The sequence below is a fragment of the Aedes aegypti genome, chromosome 2 (assembly GCF_002204515.2).
Source record: "Aedes aegypti strain LVP_AGWG chromosome 2, AaegL5.0 Primary Assembly, whole genome shotgun sequence".
In the NCBI taxonomy this organism is placed as follows: domain Eukaryota; kingdom Metazoa; phylum Arthropoda; class Insecta; order Diptera; family Culicidae; genus Aedes; species Aedes aegypti.
Genome location: NC_035108.1, coordinates 48305467 through 48329383, shown reverse-complemented (window position 1 = coordinate 48329383; position 23917 = coordinate 48305467). Strand labels below are relative to the sequence as shown.

The 23917-nt window shown below is 35.2% G+C and overlaps 1 protein-coding gene across 2 annotated transcripts in view; it reads left to right on the top strand.

Moving 5' to 3' along the window:
* The window catches only part of LOC5570478, a 427994-nt gene that overhangs the window by 334607 nt on the left and 69470 nt on the right, over positions 1-23917 (top strand). The gene's annotated exons all lie outside the window — the stretch shown is intronic.

The following is a 23917-nucleotide window of genomic DNA, read 5'->3' as shown; positions in this document are numbered from 1 at the left end:
TTTAAAGGGAATCCTCGTCTGAGGAATCAAACTCTTGTCTCTTGATTCCTGTTAGGCTTCCATTTGTTTTCTTGGTTCCTGTTTGGTTTATGGTTGGTTCTTGTTTGGTCCCTTTTTCAGTTGTTCCGGAAAAAGGACTCTAAAGTTCCTATTCCAAGACACTCATTCCCTACCAGCCCTATGTTTATACAACGTGTAGAAAAAATACCAGATTTATATTTTTCTACGAATTCGATGAAATTGAAAAATGGACTTTTCACATTTTCCAATTTCATCGAATATGTAATTGAAATATTAAAGAAATGCTACAAAAAACATGAAATTTATAAAACATCTAATAAGTTGAAAAAAAAACTAAGTCATGTGAACTAATGTTGATTACCATTATATGAAAGCACTGAAAATTATCATTATATATTGTTCAAAAATTGAAGCCGTATAAGACCTACTGTTAAAATTTAATTGAAAGTCATTCAAAATGAATAATTCGATGATCATTTGTTTTTCCGAGTTTTTCTTGAACCTGGAATTATTTTGTAAGACTAGGTACAAATTTTGTAGGATTAGGTACAAACCTGGAAATATCAGGAAATTTCATTTCAGTAAACGAGTAGACACCCTAATTGAAGAGTGTAAAACGAGATTTTTAGGTATTATCTATGAAAGAAACCCTGTATTAACATTCGTCAAACGATTTGGAGTGATTTTAAGAACCTAAAAGAATACTTGATGGAATTTCAGGAGATTTTTTTTTTATTCAAAATGTTCGAGAATGAATTACAAAATTCTGTAGGAATCTGTTGGAAAATTTCTTTAGAAAATGTCCAGAAGAACTGTACACGCAGTTTAAATCTCTGGAAATTTCTTGGATAGATCTCTGGTGAATTATTGGATGATTTCTAGGACGACATCCCATGGAAAATAAAGATATTAATTCACCAAGGAAATCCATGAACAACTTGCTCGCGAAATGTTTAAGTATGTTCGCACAAGAGCTTAAGGAAGAACAGTTGAACGTTTTCCGCTAGAAACTTTATAGAAATGTTTGAAGAAATATCAAAATAATATTATCGAATACTGCGAGCAATATCAAATTGATTTTTGGAGATATCTGAAAAAAAAAACACTGAGAATGTTAAGTGAAAATAATTAAGATACTTCTTTGGAGAACTTCTATGAGAAATCACTTAGAACATTTTTTCAATCTTGTTTGATTGTTTATGAAAATCTTATGGAATATCTTGTGGAGGAATCCTCAGAGTAACATGAAAGAATCATTTAAAGTTTTTTTTTGCAGGACGATTCAAATAATATTTGCTGTGAATTTCTCAAAAAATTCTTTAAGGATTGATTTTCTGAAAGATTTGTTGAAGGAATCTGAATAGAAACTTTTAGGAGAATCCTAAAGATAAAGTTGGAAAACTGTTGGTGCTCTCTCTGAAGAATTTGTGGAAAGAATCCTTGTTTGGTGATTTTGAAGACGATTTTGGTGATTACTCAATTATAAATTAAGAACTGGATGATATTTTAAACTAACAATTAGAATTCATGTGTAATAAGTACGAAGAGGACCTCCATGGAGAAATGCTTAAAATTCGGAATCCTTCAAGAGCAATTAGCAATTTGATACAGATTCTATGATAAATTTTCTGGTAAGATCAGAACTCCTGAAAAACTTCAGTAAAAAATCTGTTGAATGATAACTACTAATCTCGGGATTGATGTTCTGTGGGAATCCCAGGAGAAACTCAGTAAAAATTTTTGAAGGAATTCTTGGAGAATGCGAAAAAAATATTCCTCGTGAGTTCTTTGGGAGATTATTGAAGGATTTTTTCTAGATTAGATAGCGAATGAATATTTTTAGCGAGGATCAGATTAACAAGTGTTCAGATTGAAGGCGGTAAAAGCAACTGGTGTACCCGGTACTACTTTTATGAAGAACTCAATACACAAAAAATGGTTTCTTCATGATTCATGAATACAGCTCTAGCATTAGCTGTAAAGATGCTTTAGTTGTGTTATTTATCCAAGGTATTTCTTCAAGAGGAACATTTCCTGAAAAAAAAATGTATTCTTTCGGTCTTTTCTAATTTTAGAGATTCTTTTTTAGACCATTTTAGCATTCGACGTTTTGTCTTTCAGTTTTTGATCATGCATTCTCCCGGATGCAAGATTGGCATAGAATTGAATAGAAAGATGAAGTCTTATGGAAAAGCAACTTCCATTAGATATATTTTCATTGACACTTGCTCGTGCTTTGGTGAACGTTCCGTCAATGAGGATCAATTCCAATTTCAGAAATAGATTCGCTACACACATTTCTCGTAATTGGTCGTAGAATTGGAACTGGCTGCTTCCGTTCACCCCACGCGTCGTAACGTGCTGTTCATCCAAAGACCTTCACCGATCCATAGTCCACTTTTTCTACAATTGCATCTCGATAATTACGGTGTGAAGCTTTCTGCTCCACTCTCAGTCAGTCAAGCGTCGTGCAGTTCTTATTTTCGCCAATTGCCAAACCAATCAATCGAATCGCGTAATTGTATGGGCATGGAGCTTTCCTCCTGTTCGACGATCGCTCTTCTTGCGAGATCCATTTCAGATTTGAAACTTTACCTAATTGACAAAGATTGAACTTCGTTATTTGCCCATCAGTTCAACTTGTCTGCCTTGGGTTTTCGTTTCGGTTCGGAATGTCTGGTTGAAGTGAGGGATGGATCGCTTCTGCGCCTTTTTATTACCGTTGCAGAGTGGCGAAATGGGTTTTCAGTTCCATTGACTGTACAGTGGCCGCTATTTATACAAATGTTGGCTGAAAATCATGTTCAAATTTTTCAAAAATCCTAATTCATTTACACCACTTTGTTAAGTAGATGAAAAACCGAATTTAGTACTATACCATTAAATTCCACTAGAGTTTGGATATTTTGACAGATACGCGTTTTTCGACCTCAACTGTAAAGCCGTCTTCAGTGTCGTGTACTAGACTCGACTTTTAGTACACGACACTGAACACGGCCTTATAATTGAGGCCAAAATACGCATATCTGTCAAAAGATACATTCCAGGTATTCCACTAAACAGCTCGAAGATTTATTATCATCACTTTGTTGATGTAAATGGCCATTGAAATTAAAAATTGTTATTGTTTTAAAAACTATATATGTATATCAAAAAATTAGGTTATATACAATTAAAGCTATAGTACATCGAATACTTTGGAATATTTGTAAATCATTGAGGAGTAAGTGATCATTACTAAGCATTTTCTCAACATCTTTCACAGGCTTAGAAAAGTTGCAATTTTGTTGAAAAAAGTTCCATATACATGTATTGACATTCTCAAACCATTGACATGTCAAACGCGATTTGAAACAGTGATTTTGATGGAACAAAAAAATCCAAAGACTTGTTTTTTTGCTGACATCTCTACAGCTAACAGTGTTAAAAATACAAAAAATACCCCAAATGATCTAAAATTGTGGGGAATTTCTATTCAATTCAATTCAATTCAGCTTCTTGGCACTTATAAATGAAAATGCCCTTTAGTCGTTGCGTTGTGAGAATAAGCTTTGAACCGATCACCAATGTAGATCATAACGATGTTGATGGGTCGGTTTGCCCATCGAAAAGGGCGAAACCGAAAGAATCAAACTGTGGTAAAGTTTGCAATCACTCCAATCATGCGTGAAATGTTGGGAAAATTGAATATGGGTGGTACCGGGTGCAGTCAAGCGGAACATCTTCAATGGTAAAATGAAACGGTTCTTTGAGCAGCATTGTTGGTCACGGTTGAAATGCTGAAACAGAAAAAAATGCAATCAAAATTGTCACTCACGACAAGATGATCGCAACATTCGAGTTGGACAAGTTCGTTGCCTCATCGTTGTCATCATAGGATGAATTGTGCAATCGACTCTTAGGTCATATGTCTCTCCGCTCATCAGATACGTATCGATACTTACTGGTATTGCCAGTTTACTGCAACTGAAGTAACGTGCGGAATTCATAAATGATACTTCGATCATATTACCTCACCCGTTTAGCGTACTAGAAGCCAAAGGCATTGAAAGCCGTATACACTTCCTGCCAAAAGTATGAAATCGCTTTATCGAGTATTCCAGGTCTTGTTTTGAATACACTGCAACTTTACGGGGGGTACGTAAATAGAATTTAGCGTTAAAGGAATTCTCGCCTTCAAAATTCAGTTTGTATTAAATTTTGATATCAAATCGAATAAAAATTAGACTTACGTGACAAACCTTGTGAACTATATTATAATATAGAAATTGCGTTGGTGTTTCTGGTCAACTGTAGACAAGAGCAAAGCAGGGAACACTGCGGAACACGTTTTTGCCTCAACCAGCAAAATTCAATCAATGCTGAATCCCTTGCCGTTTTCAAAAATATCATAACACGTCTAGTTTTTGAAATATTGGCGGTTGAAAATTCAAAAAATTACTATTTTAGCCAACTTGTATGCAAGTTTGTCAGCTTTTATGCAATTTATTTGCTTAATTTGCCTCAGAATTCAAACTTTATGTGTATAACAAAACTTATCAACACAGTTTATAAGGTACCGTGGGGTAAGTGGATACAGAAAAATCAATAGTCAACTTCATTGTTATGTACAGCTAACGTTAATAATGTTAATCAAACTTTTTTCTGTGGATGAGAAGTGAGGGACTAATTTACTTCAAATCACCATTTATTTTGATTTTTTTATTGTTATGTAATGAGTATGAGGAACTTGAAAATTTGCGCCAAATGATCCACTTGCCCCACCATGGTGGGGTAAGTGGATCACCAATAAAAAAAAATCTATTCTCAAAACAAATGTGGTGTAATTATGTATAGTATGAATGGCATTACTCATGTTCATGTTATTAGTGCTATTTATGTTACATTTTGATACCTTTAAAATTAAAAAGCAACTTTATTTTACCAAAATATTATGAAAAATATTTAAACATTAGTTTACACTAATTCGAACAAAAAAAATATTGTAACTAGAGTAATTTGGAGGAAAATCATTCATTTAATATTCATAAGTTGTAAAGAAGTATTGTAGGATTATTTCTAACGATGTTTTTGAAAAACATTCATAATTTAAAAATATTAGTTACATTTACTTTTGATTAACATACTGAAATCTTTTTATTCTATTTATTAATTTAGTTATTCCATCTGTCTAGAACAATTAATATGGTAAAATAGGGTTCCTTAATATGCTTTCAATTGAAATTTTTTATACCTTGCCTTTTTTGCAATTAAACAAAAGATATACCACAACAAGTTTTGTTTGAATTTTGCAATATTCATTCTTTTATATTTTTTATACCAGAAAGATTGATATACCTTTTGGGTGGATTAATTCAAATTTTCTATGGCCACTTTGACAAATTTAAGCTAGAAATGGACAAAGTTAAAGTAAAACAAAATTTGCGGATATTGAAAGTAGTCTGCCAACAAATGATAATAATACTTGATCCACTTACCCCACCCCATGAAGAAGTAGGGGTAAGTGTACCAAGTCCAATATATCTGTATTTATTTATAAAAATCACATATTTTTCACCGATATTCATTAAATTAGAACTGAAATGCTCACCATGTGTTGAAAAAACTAATAGTATTCGATTTTAGACTGAGATACAATGGATTTTTGATTGGTAGAAAACAATTTTGAAACTAATTGATTTTTGCTGCTAACAAGTTTGCTTGTGTTAGTGTATGTGTAGTACCAGTTTTGCAATAGTATTAGTGTGGACGTAAAAATATAACCCAATTCGAAGCAATGGTGGCAAAACATTCAACATATTCAAGTATTCATGCTTAATATGGTCAAATGATCCACTTACCCCACTGATACATTTCCCCCACTGTACCTTAATACTTTTGGTGCGGAAAAGTTATTTTTTGATAGTTTAATAAAAGTATTGTCTTTTGCCATATAAGAGAAATTTACAATTTTGCATGGAAACAGCCATGTATGTTGAAAAAATCGGTTTAATCTAAATTTAAGCGTGCAATTTCAACTAAATTATATCTGAAATGATAGTTTAAGTCCTATTTTGCATGCTCGGTGGATCAGATCACAAATTTTGTTGATAAATTATACTTTTAATTTAATGTAAACATCAATAAAACCAGTGTTTTGTATAACTTTGTCGACCTGTAGCTAAAAATTGTGACGTGCTGGAACATTTCTTATAATGGCATCAGATTTAGAAATCCTAAATCCACTAGAGACACATAATTTGATCCTTGAGACACGCAAAAATGTAATTTTTGTTACGCTGTGTAATCCATTATTTTTGTACACTAGGGCATAAAAAAGAGCCGAAAAAATCATCAATGGGACGGCACTGGGATACAATGTTTTGACGTTTCCTTGGTGATAGTAGGTAATGCAAAAAAAATCAGAAGGGGTTGTGTACAAGACACGACCGCATGACGTTAACTACGCCAAGTGATTTTCTGCATTTGAATTTTAGTCGATTGTCATAGTTGCAGACTTCCTTTAGTTCAAAATCTTACATAATTTCGTGACGGTCACAACATTTTAGATTTTCAATTGACACCCAGTATATTGCCGTAAGACGTAGTTAACGTCAAAATTCCTCCAAGATTTGAATTCGGCAAAATTTCACATTACGAATTTTACCATGATGCATCTCTATCTTCGGCAATGTTCTTAAAAAATACCGCCAATATCTTCATGGTGAACTTCTGCAGTTTTTCGTCAATTGTTAAAAATATTCCTCAAAACAAAGTTTGTTTGGAATTCCTGTAAGTAGGAAGAAATTGGTTTTTGCATTGATCTGTTCACCATAGTATCACGAAACTTCGGAGTTAATGTATAACATTTCCTAGTTCTTAAAAAATACCGCCAATATCTTCATGGTGAAATTCTGCAGTTCTTCGTCAATTGTTAAATATATTCCTCAAAACAAAGTTTGTTTGGAATTCCTGTAAGTAGGAAGAAATTGGTTTTAGCATTGATCTGTTCACCATAGTATCACGAAACTTCGGAGTTAATGCATAACATTTCTTAGTATGTTAGATATTGATTCCTTTGTACAAGGATTCATATAGATATTATGCGAGTGATTCCTCCATAGGTTCCTCCAGTATAATATTAACTGAAATTTCTCCGGGAACTTTTCAAGCAATTATTCCAGGAATTGCTCCAGGGATTCCTTCTGAGATTTATCCAAGAACTATTCAAACGTTTTTTATGATATTCCTATAGGACTTCCTCCAGACATTTTACCAGAGACTTCTCCAACGATTCCACCAGGAAAATCTCTACAAAAAATCTTGGCTTTATCTAGGAATTCTTCCAGGGATCTTAAAAAATATATTCCTGCCTTTTCTCCAGTAATGTCTGCACAAATTTCCCCAAGTAGACGTCTCAAAATTCCTCCTTCATTTATTCCGGAGATTTCTTCAGAGATTCCTTCAGGAATTTCTTCAGAGGTTCCGCCAGAAATTCCTCCAGGAATTCTACAAAAACATATTTCAACATTTTTCTTCAAGAATTCTCCCAGGGTGTCCAAGAAAATCGTTACATGAATCACATAAAAAAAAATTACAAGGAATCCCCCAAGATTTTTTCAGAGATTCGTGATTGGCCTCCTAAAATTCCTGTACAAATTTCTCTAAGGATATAATCAGAAATTACTCTATGAAAGCCTCCAGGGATTCCTTCAAGATTTTTTTTTTCAGAAATTGCTCTAGCAACTCCTTCACTGATTTTTTTTTTTGAAAAGCTCCTTCAAAAATTCCTGGAGGAATCGCTGAACAAATTCTCTGAGCCATCCCTGGAAGAAATCCGTAGAGTTATCCCTATAGATCCCATGGTGATCCCCCCTGGAATAAAATATGGGGAAATCTCTGTAGTATTACATGAAACAGCCCTTAGAGCAGACCTGCCCAACCTTTTTGACTCTTTTTCGACATAAATGGTTGGTGCGTTTACAATCATGATCCGATCAAAGAGATTTTTACCTGAAGTGAAAGCTTGATATTAGGTCTAATCGAACCATGTATAGAAAATCAGAATCATATCAAACTCTGGAATGCATTGAACATATACAATACCAAGCTTTCATTTGAGGTTAAATTTTCTCATATTGGACTATTCTTGCGAACGCACCAGCCATTTATGTCGTAAAAAAGCCAAAAAAGTTGGGCAGGCATGCCTCAGAGTCATTTCTAGATGAATACCTGGAAAAATCCTTTGAGAAATCCTTGCCTAATCCATGGAAGATTCTTTGGAAAAATCTTACAGGAGTCTCTGGATGAATACCCGAGGAAATCTATGGAGGAATTCCTGAAGAAATCTCTGGAACAATTTTTGCAGGAACCCATGTAGAGATTTTTCTGGAGTAATTCTTAGAGAAACTCCTGAAATTACTGGGTAAATCTCTGGAGGTGTACCTGGAAAGATTCTTGTAGAAATATCTGGAAGGTTACCTGGGTGAATTTCTAAATCAATCAATGAAAGGTTACCTGGATGAATTGGTCTTTGGAAGTTTACCTGGGTAAGTTGCTGAAGCAATCCCTGGAAGCATCTCAGAAGGAATCCCTGTTAAAATTCCTGGAGTAATCCTTGGAGGATCCTTGGAAAAATCACTGTGGAGATTATGAGGGAGCAATCCCTAAAGAAATCATCACATAGATATTTCTGGAGAAGACCCTGGGTAACCCTTGGAGGAATCCATGGTATCTGGAGGAATCCATGAAGGGATTTTCCTAGAGGAATCAAGGTAGAGATTTTTCTAATGTAATCCCTGGAGAAATTCACAGAGTATTTTCTGATAAAATTTCATAGTTAATCTTTCGAGAAATTTTCAGAGGAGTTCTTGAAGGAATCCTCGGAGAATATTCAGAAGGTGGAAACGAAACTCTGAAGAAATTTCTGAGGTAATCTATGGGAGATTACCTGACAAATTCCTTGGAGTAATTTTCCAGAAGGTATTCCTTAGGGAATTCTCTCTCAAAAAATTCATTAAATTAAAAATCCCTGGAGGAATCTATGGCACCCTGAAGAGGACTCTACTGCATGTATCCTGGTTCCTACCCGTGGAGGAATTTCTGATGAAATATCTGGAGTAGAGTCCTTATGAAGCGATTGTTACAGTGTGACCCCTGAAGAAAGACTTGGAGACGTATCTGCAAGGATTCCTTTACAGTTTTTCCTGGATCAGGATAAATCGCTTGAAGAACTCCTGGAGGAATATCTGGCAGGATTCCTTGAAGACTCCTTAGAGAAATTTCTGGAAGAATCACAGTGAAATTTTCCTTGAGAAACCTACGAAAGCATTTTTGCGGAAACTCCTTGCGAACTTTCAACAATAATTCCATTGAGTTTGGTCATCCTTTTCTATGGTTGATTCATCAATGTTGAATAGTTGAATCGGCCAAGTAATTTATGTGAACCAATCATAGATATGGTCCAATCAGTTATAATATTTGGTTGACCGAAATTCAATGTAATAATGTGATTGAACGACCAGCATTTTTTTTTTTCATTTGTGAATGTTAATAGAATCGTTCATAACATCCAGAGATAAAGTATATCTGAGTATATCTGATCATGATATTCGCCCTGCACTAGTATTTTCTTTGTTTCGATAATATTGACTGTCTCACACTATCAACCGAGCGGCCAACCTTGAAACAGAGCAGCTTCGCATCTAATGCATGTATTCAGCGCAGCACAGAGCCTCCAGTAGTGACCGATGCAGGTTGCCGGAATGACTAGATTTTTCAGCGCTATCTATAATTATATTCAAATGACGTGACGCGACGCCGCCGCTTTAAATTCGAACGGTGAGCTGTACAAACCTGCTCCAATCAAGTGGCGCAAAAGGGAGCCTTCCACCGATTTGTACGCGGAGTTCCCCACTTCATGTAACAACCGCTTGAACGTTAGGGCTTGAACTTGAGGTTCATGGAAATGCTGCCAACAGAAAATCATCCAATCAGCTCCGGTGAGCTTTATTCGGAAGCAGACAAAATCACTCATCGTCTACAAAGCCACTGGCTGACCTTGAAACCGACTAAGTGACGAAACTGGTAGATAAATGATGCTTTTGAGTTGCGAACAAGCACCGGACTGACTTCTTCTTTTAAGTCTTCTTCTTCTCGGTATCTACCGAGCGGAAGTTCAATAACCATTCACCCAAAGGCGATGAAAGTTAATCCAAAATCCGACATATGTCGCCCAAATATTACGACGAGCCCTCCAGTGTTGGATATCCGATGAGTCACAAGTGACGCACTCCTCGCTCAGAGTGAATGAACCACTTTGTGCTCGCAAAGGGACCAGAATGGAATTTGATAGTTGGATGCGGAGCGATAACTCCTCTCACTACTGAGGGTGACTAATTCGTTCGGCCCCATTTTCGGTAAGACACGATGCTTTGAATTTGAATACCATTACAAACGGGGCCTTTGTATGGGTTCGCTTTTATAAAAATGAGATCGGGTTTCCTTTCTGCTTCGTCATCGTTAAGTCATTGGGCTACACTACCTGTCGAAAGTATGGAATCGGTTCAATGAGTGTTACAACATTCATGATGAATTTTGCAACCAGCCCGAATAGCTATCAATCACTACAACAACAATCACCTTTGTGGCCAACTGGTTACTCACGTTCAATTTTGAGCATGTCTCTGTTATATTTTAAACTAGTGGTTCCGCAAACTTCGTCTTGCCATCAAGTAGGCTGCTGAAAAACGCTATGGATCGTCCCATACAAAATGACAGTTCCGTGCACTCTCGTTTTTCAACTTTCCCGGTGAATATCCTGGGATTTTTATACACACAAACACTTCGGAACCCTTGACGAACAAAACGAAGAAAGAATCATTCAAATCCGTTGACCCGTTCGTTAGCCAATTCGTGACATACAAACACCATACCATTTTTGTTTATATAGAAGATAAAAGATAGAAGATAGATAAGATATCCCATGAAGCAATTCTCAATCCTATCAGCACCGCTTTCATTTTTTTACGAGCCGACTGCAATGCATATGAAACATACATCGATAGTAATCTTGATGTTAACATTTATTTGCAAACAAAACTTTACATTGACAATGTTCACCATACTTAAACTAATTCCTTTTTAAAGCATTGCAATACCAAAATGTGAAGTAAAATTCGAATCCATGATTATTTATAGACGATGATCTTAGAAGACGATTTCAACGCACTCGCGATTCTGCTATGATATAAATTAAAGGATCTGCAAAAAGAAATGGAAAAAAGGATTTCTCAACTAATGAACCAATATTTCTCAATTGGACACCCCCCCCCTTTTTTAAATTATAAAAAAATATGAAAAAACTCCAGAAGCCAACTCAGGCCTTGAAAGAGGAAAACAAATTATAACTAGCCTATTGCCAAAATGCTTGAAATTTCGTTATGCAGTTTGAAAGCTCGTATAGTTCTAACTTAGGAATCACTAGTCCAATGGAAAATAGAGTTATTCCGAGCTTCGAAAGCATTCTCAATCAAGAGAACGATTTGGAAGAAGTGAGAACTATTATTCAAAAGTTCAACCAAAGACAAATACAACCATATGCATGCCCCTGGCGATGATAAAATTTTGTACATCCTCATCAAGAAACTTCCATAGAGTAGCTTACCATTATTTGTTTATATATTTAACCAGGGCCAGATTTACAAATGTGGGGGCCCTGGGGCCATTGTCTTGTGGGGGCCCTTTTCCCAGATAAAAAACATGTTCATACATTATAATAGATTACACATTTTTTATGTTTTAGTAAGGTTTTCATTATGAGAAGTCATGTTTATGAGCCTGTGCATGCTATAAAACGTTTGACTTTTACTATGCGCCCTGTTTTCAAGTTTCCCATGAGGGAGAGCGAGACAACACCAACACACGGCGCACAGTAGAAGTCATCAGAACAAAAGAATACAGACTAAATTCAATGTTTTTGGGGCTTATTCGTCAACAACAAAATTTTTTTGATGATTCCTTCCTTATTGGTACCTTAATGCAAATTATAATTATTCATTACTTGTTGAATATAAATTTGAATATTGAAGTTACAGATTTATTTAACAGTTTTGAGTTGAAGAAATTGATTTAAGGCTGGTAGCAGGTCTTTTTCTAGAAACTTGATTTTTATTTCAATGCAAGTTTTTTAAAGGTCTCTAGTTTTAATTGAAGATTTCTAAATTTTCTATTTCAATGAAAATGGTACCTGAAGTCTCTTTTCTCTCTTATTCTGGTTACAGTAAAACCTGATAAAAAATTCAACATTCTCCAAAGAAAAATTTTAACATGTCTCGAGGGAAAACTTCAAGAAATCTTTTAGTGGCTTGTTCACAGATTTCACCTGGAATACTTTCAGGTACTCCTACAGAGATCTCTTTAGAAATTCTTCTAGAGATTCCTTTACCAATTCTCCTAGAAATTCTTCTAGTGATTTTTCAAAGGATGTTTGATTTTCACCACAATTTTCTCTAGGAAATCCTTGAGCACTCCAACGATATTACCTCCAGTAATTTTCTCAGGACTACTAAGAGTTCTTCCAGATATGTCTTCACTAATCATTCAACCGATTATTACTCTAGGAGATCAAACAGATTTTTTGAAGATGTTATAAACATAAATCTTGGAGGATATACTAAGGAAATCGATGGAAAATCGATAATTGGAAAATTCTTAGGAATTTAGGATCACCTTAAAAAATATCTGAGAATCTTTGGAAAAATTCCTGGTGGAAAATCTTAGATATTTTTTATTGTAATCTCAATAAGCTTGGGAGAATTTTTAGGACAATTCTTGAAGGAATTCCAAGGGAAATAATCACCTAATGATTTTCTGGAGAAATCTTTGGAATAATTTCTGAATCTTTGGAAAAATACCTAAATTCTCAAGAAATTTCTAAAGAAAATCATTTTAAAAAACTGTAATACTTTCTTCATGCCACGCAAAAAAAGAAAGAAGAGAAACGTCTGACCTGATTCTATCATAAAAAATCCAACTCTCATCTTCTGGTTACTAGTAGAGTACGTTTTGTTTTTCTGGTTCCTGTTTGGTTCATTTTCGCTCTCTATTTGGTTCCTGTCTAGTCTCTTCTTGGTCTTTTTCTCCAAGCTAGATGTCTCCAAAGTTTCTATATTCAAGGAACCTAAAAACTACCAATCATGTAGTGTGATCGATAGAGTTATTTTCCAAATTAATATTTTAATAATTAAGCACTATTACTTGATTCCAACCTTGTCTTAAACTTCGTTGAGAAAAATTCCATTAGTTTGAAGAGTCACGTTAGAAAATCCTAAATTTAAGCAAAATGATTGCACTCTACTTATTTATCCAAATCATTTCCGAATATTTTGGTTTCTCTTGAAGTCAACAAAATTCCATTCGGAATTTTCTGATATTGTGGTTTAGTGATTTCATTTACAATTATATGTTTTGCATAAATTTCTCCCATTATTCCGGATTTCTCAAAATAAAATTGAATCTTTCAAATAATATGATGCGTTTTAAAAATGTACTATTGCACTGATTCTAATTATTCGTAAAAGTTTAACTACATATATGTTTGTTAAGATTTGTGGGGGCCCGGGGGCCATGCCCCCCCCTCGTAAATGCAGCCCAGTATTTAACAAATGTTTGCAGTTGGCAAATTTACCTGACAAATGGAAAAAATGCCAAGGTTGTACTAATTTTAGAACCGGACAAAAATTGGATTTGAATTTGAATTTCCGCTACGGAAAAAAATCGTGTTTTATCTAATCCAGTAAAAGAAACCCTTCTATAACTCTTCCAAAGAACTTTCGAGGAATATCTCTTTGTGATTTTTCCATGAATTCATGATTTTTTTTTCGTACTTTCTCATTGCATTCTCCAAGAACTCATTTGTCAGTTTTCACTGATTTCCTCTTAGGATTCCAACGGAAAATCGTTCCCGAAATTAGTAGTTATCATGCAACAGTTTTTTTTTCCTGAAGTTTCTTTAGGCTTTCTGATCTTACCACAAAATGTATCGAAAAATCTGTATCAAATTTAAGCAACTTCGTGAAGAATTCCGAATTTTAAACATTGTACTTATTACTCATAAATTCTAATTGTAGGTTTAAAGTATCATCCAGTTGTTCGTTAATAATTGAATAATCATCAAATACCAAAATCACCAAGCAATATAGGAAGTCGATGCTGGTTATGGACCCTTTGCGTATTATGGACCCCCTGCAGAAAAACATAAAATTAACACTCAAAGCAACCTTATTCCTATGAAAATCCACCGGGGGAACTTCGATCGCTTTGTTAGTCAGCAGTTTCAGACAAAATATTTGGTTTGAGATGGATAAATACTTATTTGAACATTAGATGCATAAATACAGATATTTGAACAGTTTTGTAAATGAAACCACACAAGAGGGTCCATATAATACGCATTTCCAGGTGGGTCCATAATAGGCACGTCGGCAGCGAGCCGGATTACATGGGAATCAAATGGAGGGTCCATAATAGGAAGCGTCAAATTTGTAAACATTCCTATTATGGACCCCAGGAGGGTCCATAATAGGCAACCGGACAACAGTTTTCTAAATGTATATATCGCTAGAAAAATCGAATGATTTTATATGTCTCATAGGCGTACTATGAAGTAAAGACATTGAACTTGTTGTTAGACTTCACAAAACGTATATTCGTCTGAGATATCATTGCGGAAAAGCGTCGAGAATGAATTTCAGCTTCTAAGGGGTCCATTACTAGCATTGAAACCCTATATGGAATATATTTGAGAGTTTTACCAAGAAAACTACACAAAACGTATTCCCAGAGCTAGATCGTTTGTAAATCAACATTGAAGGTAATTTTGAGTGTAATTAAAAAATTCAATTTCTGCTCAAACATGTTCACTTGACTTCTAAAACATATAGTTTGCCGAAAAAACTTCACCTCAATGCATTGAGTTTACAGACGTTTTCTAGGTTAGAAATAAAATTGAGTGTAGTCAATTTTTTTCTACTCAAACACATTCACTTGACTTTTACAAGTAGATTTATGCCGAGAAAATTACATATGTTTTTGTGTAGTTTTCTGGGTAAAATAAATTTCAAGTGTTACCTTTATATTCAATTATTTTTTTTACTAAGACATGTTCACTTGACTTTCACAATCAATTTGATGTCGAAATAATTATATGCCATCGCTTTGAATTTTGAGTTACAGGCAAACGGGTCCAAAAAATAGGGTTTTTCGTAATATTTTTAAAACAATGTTGAGTGTGGTCAAAAAATCATTTTTCTATTCTACAATATTAACTTCACCTCTGCAAGTAAATTCATGTCGAAAAAGCTACATTTCATAGCCTTCAATTTTGATTTACAGACAAAAAGCTCAAGAAATAGGTCTTTTGTGTGGTTTTATGGGTAAAACAAATTTCAAGTGTTATTGGAAATTATTTTTTTACTCAAAAATGCTCAATTACCTTTCGCAATCGATAATATTGTCAAAAAAACTATAAGTCATCACTTTAAATTTTGAGTTACAGGCAAATGGGTTCAAAACAACAGGGTTTTTCGTAACATTTTGATTAAAAGAAATTTCTATTTCTTCTCAAACATATTCACTTGACAAATAAATTCATGCCGAAAAAACTTCATCTTATAGCCTTGAGTTTTAATTTACAGACGAACAAGCTCGGGAAATAAGTTGTTTTGTAGGTAAAAACAATTTTGAGTGTAGTAAAATTTTATTTTTCTACGCTACAATATTCACTTGGCCTTTGCAAGTAAATTTGTGTTGAAAAAACTACATGTCATAGCCTTCAATTTTAATTTACAGACTAAAAAGCTCAAGAAATACGTTTTCCGTTTGCTTTTTTGGGTAAAATAAAATTTAAGTGTTATCGGAAATTATTTATTTTTACTCAAACATGTTCACTTGATTTTCACAATCAATTAAATGTCGAAAAAACTAAATGTCATCGCTTTCAATTTTGAGTTACAGGAAAACGGGTCCAAAAAATGGGTTTTCCGTAATATTTTAGTTAAAAGAAATTTTTAGTGTAATCAAAATTTTCAACTTCTACTCAAACATGTTCACTTGACTTCTACAAGTAAATTTATGCCGAAAAAACTACATATCATAACCTTCAAGTTAGATTTACAGACAAAAAAGCTCAAGAAATAGGTTTCTGTGTGGTTTTCTTGGTAAAATGAATTTTAAGTGTTTTGAGAACTGTTTTTGACTAAAACATGTTCACATGAATTCCACAATCAATTAAACGACGAAAAATATATATGTCATCGTTTTGAATATTGAGTTACAGGCAAACGGGTCAAAAAAAAAGGGTTTTCCGTAATATTTTAATTAAAAAAAAAATTGAGTGTTATCAAAAATTTCAATTTCAAAAACATGTTCATTATACTCAATCAAGCAAATTAATGTCGAAAATGTTAATGTCGGAAATTAATGTCATCGCTTCAAATTTTGTTTATTGTTGAATTTGTGGAAAAGTGCTTTTTACTTAATAACTTTGGGTAGACGCGTCTATTTAAAAAACACAAAATATATATGAATATCAATCTTGAATAGTGTCCCGTTCCATTGCTGACATTTTTTTTTTGGAAATCGCTTCGAAAACGACAGAAATATACATCTTTTCACCCCTTGGCAGAAGAAGAGTTAATGCTATCCCTAGGATGTCGTCCTAGGATCCTTTCGGAAACAATTCACCAGAGATCCTTCGAAGTATTCTCGAGAGATTTTTCACTTTAAACAGTATTAGCGATTCTACTGGTATTTTTTTAAAGAAATTGTTCAACAGATTTAGGGTAATTCGGTGTTGTGGAAAACATCTAAAAGCTTTATTATTGCACTTTTATAAGCGAAAGAGAGCGCGAGAGTAGAGTATCTCTCATTGTTACACAGGTCCTTTAGTGAAGTTCAGCAGGAACTCATGGAGTGATTTATGGTAGAATCTCAAAAAAAATTATCGGGAGTAATGGCCTAAATATAGCCTGAGGATATCTTGAGTGCTGGATGCATTTAAAATCATTTTGGGAAAAATTGGCTCTGTTTTGGGAATTCCGAGTTTGTCTACTGTAGGAGTTCAATAGGAAATATCTTGAATTATCTATTGAAAACATCCTGGAATCATTTGTGAAACTCTAAAATTCCTAGAATAGTTTATGAAGAAATCAGTGCTAATATTGCTTAATGAAGTAATTCCTTGTATATTTTTAAAAGCAAAATCCTCGATAGAATACACACAGGTTTTGGAAAAATCCTAGTGAAATCTTTGCATAAATCACAAGATAAAATTGTGAGAAATTCCCGGATAGGATTATTCTAAGAACTATAACTGAAAATGAACTTAAATAATAAAGTTTTTACTGACAAAACAAGATGCGAAAGTAGCAATTTTGTGTTAATTTGGTGAATAATGGCTTAGAGGTCATTTTCACTCCTCTGCTGAAAATCCAACGTTAACTTTATAGACGAGAAAACCAGTAAAAACTTTTTGTGTCAAACTAATTGAAATAAGATGATCCATAAATGTGCGAGATGGCTGTAAATCTTTACAAATTCCCATTCACGTTGACGACCGCAACAAAACGGTTGTCCACAATGATCTAGATTCCACATGCAATAGGCGCGCTATTGCCATACACACGCATTTCACAAAAAAGTGTGCCAAAACGTTTAGGCAAGCGCAATGAGTCCATTTGGTCGGGTATGGAAGAATCGTCGAATGCCAGCAAGCGCACACAATCACACATCCGAAGCAAACAATGCCCACTTGACAGCCAGCGGTTAAATTGAAAAATTGCCCGGTGCGTTTCTTGGTTTGGTCGAAGTGACATGACCTCCAAGAAACTTGCGCGCACACCTGCAAGATCGATCCCGCTAGGTCCCATGATCTAACAGCGATCTCGTCACAGCGCTTGTGAGACGCGTGTGGTGGGAGGTAAATGTCACATAAATCAAACTGCACACGCCGAAAAGCTCTGCAATTGTGCAGTTCTGTGCCCCAACTGGAAGTTAGGTGTGGGACACGGCTGGGAAGCACACACTCACACAATAATTGTCGCACAACGAACGGACGGACACGGCGCACTAAGGGGGAATTGGTATACCTAGCTGACCAGAAGACAGTTTCGAAATTCGACCAGATTTTGTATATAATTTTCTATATATGCCACTTAGAAATTTGTAGAATGATGCCTTATATTTAGTTTTCCCTTATTCCTGAGTAGTGATGCGCCATCTATTATCGGCAACCAAATTCAAACGCCAAAACTGTGTTTTTCTATCAAAACACACCAGAGAAAACATTCAGATGATTCTTTGTTCTGTCAGCTTCCCACTGACAAGATTTCCGAGACTGAACGAACAATTTCGTCGAAGATGTGATCAATTTTATTGGATTCGCCTCAAAATGCGGCTGATTTGGAGCTGCCGAAGAGATTCACCTGCAGTTCTTATGGGAATGCTGCCGAAGAAAACGAGGCTGCCGACAATAGTCGCACTGACAAGACATATTCGAAGCGTTGTCAAAACGTTTCTGAAAAGCTTTTAACAATTCTGTTCGAGTGAATTGATAGAGGATTGAGTAGCACATAAATGTTAGCAGACAAACACGTAATTTGTCTGCTGACGTTCAGGAATATTGCAAAAGAAGCGCGGCATCGGCTTAGACTGCCGAGAATACGTAAATTCCCCTATTTTTGTCCAACTAGATTGTTCAATTATCCCTTCGTGCGTCGTATGGTTCGGGCCGTGATGATGGATGATAATTTGAGGTTGCTGTGCGGATTCAAATATCGTGGCGAGGTGAGGTCACGAGTAAGTTTGATGGCCAAGTTGGCCCGCGACACGGCGGATGACAATAAACGGTTCGGATTGCGATTGGGCCAACGAGAAACGCAAATGGGAAGTGGCTAATTGGTGGATAATTATTTTGTCGTTTGGCGAGTGCAATATGGCGGTTTCTAACGAGGCGGATGCGTTGTGGATGATGCCGAAAGTAAATCGAGTTGAACATAATTCTAAATGGTTTTGTTGGAACACTTGAAAGAACCTTTAGAAGAATCATTTTACATTGCTCAAAGGTAACTCAGAAAGAATGTATAAATTGTCTCTATTGGCATGATTTACAATCAGAAGGTTTTTCATCTTGTGGTGACGCCTAGTCATGTGAGGTGACTGCAGGGTTTCATTTTCAGACGCACAGTTGCGAGCCTTCATACAAAGATCGGACATAATCTTTAATAGGTCCCAAATCGCTTGATAATGGTAATCTATTAACTTTTTTCGATACCCGATATCATCCCGTAGGAAATAACCGTCAAAATGAAAATTCGATTTTCTCGTGAAATTTGTCTACATTAAGTTTTTTCATCCAATGGAATAAATAGGCTAATATAACCAAAAAAATAGGTTGTAATGCTGATATGTGTACATAAACCTGAACTAGATATACAAATTAAACTTTCTTTCAGTAATTTCAGTAAAAATTTTAAACGAGTCATTAAAATGTATGCAGATTTGAATTTTGAATTAGATAAATTATAATGGAAAACTGAAAATAGATTTTTAGGGGCAAATAGGGACAAGAAAAATTATTATACGTCTGAAAGTATGGATGATTTACTACTTCATAGTGAGTGACTCATTTTTCTGAAACACTTCACATAAAACGGATGAAGTTTTGAAAATTTACCAAAATTTTGAAGAAAGATTGTAAGAAGCATTTTTTGACACAAATATTAACTAAAACTGTAAGGCCGTGTGCAAGACTGGACTTGTTTGAAGGTTGCTATGGGAACCATAGTTGATGAATTTGAAGCAGTCCAAATTTGCTGACTTTTCCACACTCACGATCTGGGTTTTTAGTTTTTGATCCGAATAAACCGATCGAATTATAATCAGAGAGTGTAACAGTTCGTGAACCATAACAGTTCGTGGCACATTGCAATTGGAGAGCCCTATGAATGTTGATATTCACTCTCTCATTTGGTACGTGGCGAGAGTGCACTCAAGAGCAGCACCTCTCATAGACTACAACCGTGTCGAGCAATTCGGGTGATTTCTGTTTTGCATAAAATTGGTAATAACTTTCATATTTCCGGTAATGCAACCTTGAACAACCTAATTATAATCTATTGGAAGAATCCATTTCAAACATGATGAACAGAAAATGGAAAATATTCGTCTGTTTCTTGTTCTGAATAAGAGTGTGTCAGCAAATATTACACTTTATAAGTGGTGACACACAAGGTTTTACGATTTCACTAATTTGACGTTTGAGCGGTGCCGAATTCACTCGTTGCTATGGTCACATAAATAACTCGGCACCGCTCAACCGTCAGTTAGTGAACTCTTTATTGGTTCATGGGTGGTGTGCGTCTGTCTTTTTTTCTTTCGTGGCTCGTTATCTTCCACGAACCATAAATGTCATGCGTTTTGTGTGAATGCAGGCGGATAAATGAGATGAAATTATGGCTCATGTGTCAATGATTGTTAATTTTTCCAAAGCCTGCTCACGATGCCGCCAAAAATCGAAAACACAACAGATTAATTTCAAATGTTGAGGAATAGTCACTCAATAATATAGAAGTCTATACAAAATATTAACAAGTGATTCTGAGAACATGAGTTTTTGAGGTTTTGACCGACCATGCGCCACTGTGAGACCGTTCAAGATTTTTCGTTATGAAATTTTTTTTGTCGTAGAGTATCTACGTGCGTGGATCTATAAATGACAAATTTGGCAAATAAAGCTCTCTGCGGAAATGCCCATAGAACACTAATCTAAGAACAGAATTCTCTAACCAATAAGATAAGGAAGTAATGTATTCACCAAAAAAGATGTTTCAGATATGAAATAGCATCGATTATACACGTGACGTAGAGGTGTATTTGAGTGTAACCTATAGCTCAGCATTAGAACATATTTTATGCTTGGATGAGTTTTCATTGTCAAAATAGATCATCGTTGTTCTCACTGTAAATTTGCCTACCGTTTGAATTGTGCATTGAACATTGGCGTATGAACTGGAAGGCAGGGGTGGCAGCCTAACACCCTCCCCCCCCCCTTTCCAGAATATCGAAGAGTGGCTTCATACTTTTTGATTCAAATCGCTTGAAAAATATGAAAATAATAATATGTGATTTGTTCATACTTTCAACTTGAATTCCTCCTAGAGGAAAGCCAATCCTCCTATGTATACTTTCTATCCACAAATTGATTCCAGAAAAAGTTCAAATTTTGCCATTGCAATTCCTCTGAAAATTCATTGATTTTGTGTTATTTTTTCCATGTAGTTCCCCAAAATCAAATATTACATTTTTTTCATAAAGTTAAACAGAAAATGTTTCAAAATACATAACTAATTGCGTCACAAATTGTCCTAAGTTTTTTCTCTGTAAATTGTGCTTCAAATCCCTGGATAATACAGGAATTTACCAAAAGTATCGCATTAGAATCTTCAGAGTAAATTTGTTGGAAAACTTTTGCTTCTAAAAATAAGCATAGCGGTAAAAGAATCTGTTGGGCAACATTTATCAAAATAACTGGGAAGAGATTTATTAAGAAATTTGTAAGGATCTTCCTTAAAACATTCCTTTAGAAACGGTTTTACCAAATCTGCCAATAATACATATTCAGGATTTGAATTCTTGTGCAAATTCCAATACGGAACTCCTACAGAAATCAGAGAAGAAATTCTGCTAGATTGCAAGGATAATTCCTGAAAAAAAGATTATGATAGAGCTTCTTGCAAATAAGAAAAAAAAAATCTCCAATTATCCTATAGTCATTTGCCTCTGAAGAAAAGATTATAAATAATCACAGATTTTTAGTTGTTCCGTTATCCATTTGTTGTTTCTACCTGCTTCAGCATTTGGTTGTTTCTCCTCTCATCACATAACGCTTTCTTGAACAATTTAGTAGCAACAATCTTTTCATACTCCTAAAAGCATTATTTTGAAGAATAAAAAAGAAAAACATAAATTCTTGGAGTTTAGAAAAAAATGGTTAATTCTTTTAATTATGGTTCTTAATTTCTGAATGTCCATCAGGAATTCCTCGACAAATATGCAGAGCAATGCAAGAATTTCCTCCAAGATTTAAATTCGATAAAATCTTACATTAGCACTGTTCTTAAAAAAAAAAACAATATCTTTACGTGAAATTTCTGCCAGTTCTACCACAATAGTTAAATAAGTCCCTCCAAAAAAGTTTGTTAGAAATTTCTACGAGTTGGAAGAAATTGGGTTTTACATTTATCAGTTCACCATAGTATCAAGAAACTTCGGAGTTTTCCAAAATATTTTCTATTATGTTAGATACAGATACCTTATAGCAGACAAATGAAAAAAAAACAAGTATTTTTGTGGTAAATCCTACAAAACCACCTAAGCTTTTCTGTGAGTAACCGTTTTGTCTCATATTCCGAACACTACTCAACACACTCAAGGTTAACTGTGACTTCAAAACATCTCATTGGCTTAAAATAGAGGGTTTCTCGGCCGAAGTCTGAAACTGTGGCCAAATATGAGCTCAGTAACTTTCAAAAAACTCACTTCCGAAGTGAATCAAAAGTGCCAAGAATATGACCCTGATTTGTAAAAATTTCAATTTTTTCGCAAAGTCTAATTGTTAAAGACTGGACTCGAAAAAAATGAGACACCCAAACATGATCACCAGAAATTCATTATAAAGCGGATACTTCTCAAATTTTCAGAGATTAAATAGCTATATATTAGCTATGTTTTGGCATAATTTATTTAATGAATTTCTATCTCCAAGCTGAATGATCGTACATATCTCTAAACACTGCTCATGAGATCTTGGGCAAGACTTTTCCCATCTTTCTTAGACAATTTCTCCCAGTTTTTCTTCAAAGCTTCGTCGATTTTGAAGGTTTTTCCGCTTTTCTTCAACTTCTTCTTCATTATCGACCAAAACTTTTCGATCGTACGAAGTTCTGATGTATTTTGCGGTTTGCGGCCTCCTTCGGGACCACACTATCGCCCTTCGCTTCGTACCAATCCATTACAGGCCTGGACGTAATGGCACGAAGCGAAATCCGGCCAAAACAGCGTGGGACCACGATGAGAGCGGAGGAAGGGCACCATAATCTGCCCGTTTATGGTGCCGGTTGTAACGAACGGCCTGTTGTACCGTCCGTACTCGCAGATCGCCTGCTACAACAGGTACTTCTTCGCGAATTTGTCCATCTTTCTCTTCCGGAACTTTTCCGCAACCTCCATGCGGGACGTACCGACAAAAAACTCGAGGCCGGGGATTTGTTCGATGTCCGCCTTGATGTATGCCTCGTCGTCCATGACATGACAGCTTGGCTTGACTGCTGCCGCGCACGCAATTCGGTCACCGTTTTTTTTTGCTTGTCAGTCCGGTTTGGCTTAAAAACACGTAGCCCAGCCCGTTTCATGGTCTGCTGGACGAACCACGTCGACGAATTGACCGTTTTGGCCACGTCTCGGGTGGAAAATCTTCACAACGCGGGACACGGTAGAATGGTGGATTCCAAGCCTTTTGCCGATTCATCTGTACCAAGATTATCGATCACCGCGCCCAAGATTTGCTGGCTCTTTTTGTTTCGAATGCATCTTGAAAACTACTTGACAGATCGCGATAAAATTTTGCACATATAAACAAAACACTCTAAACTAGCATTACTCAAAATTTCATGAATTTTTACCCTCGCGAGAAAAAGTCACATCCAAAACAAAGTGTCGCATTTTTTTCGAGTCCATTCTTTAGCTGTTGGGTGTACCGATAGAAATATTTATTTCAACTTGTTTGGTATTGTTTTTGTGCAAAAGTAGAAAACAAAGTTTTGCTTCAAATGCTGAATACTGTGTTTATTCTGTCTCATAT